Source organism: Trachymyrmex cornetzi, unplaced genomic scaffold, assembly GCF_001594075.2.
Source record: "Trachymyrmex cornetzi isolate Tcor2-1 unplaced genomic scaffold, Tcor1.1 scaffold850, whole genome shotgun sequence".
NCBI lineage: Eukaryota > Metazoa > Arthropoda > Insecta > Hymenoptera > Formicidae > Trachymyrmex > Trachymyrmex cornetzi.
In genome coordinates this window covers 32,882-33,206 of record NW_017300192.1, presented here as the reverse complement: position 1 = coordinate 33,206, position 325 = coordinate 32,882, and positions in this window count along the sequence as shown.

Genomic DNA, 325 nt, shown 5'->3' with positions numbered 1-325 from the left:
GCTTGCAGTGTTAGGTATGATAGCAAACAATCCTCATATTAGTACACGAGAAATTGGAAGACAATTAGATTTTCCAAAATCCACGGTGCACCGAATATTGAAAGTTCATAGATTGCATCCTTACCATACAACTTTGACACAACAATTGCAAGCCGGAGACTTCGAAAGAAGGCGTCTGTTTTGTAGATGAGCACAAACAATGATACAGGATCCGGAATTTTTTCATTACGTCTTATTTAGTGATGAAGCCACTTTTCATAATACTGGTCAACTTAACAGGCACAATTGCCATTATTGGTCCGTAGAAAATCCTCATTGGCATCGT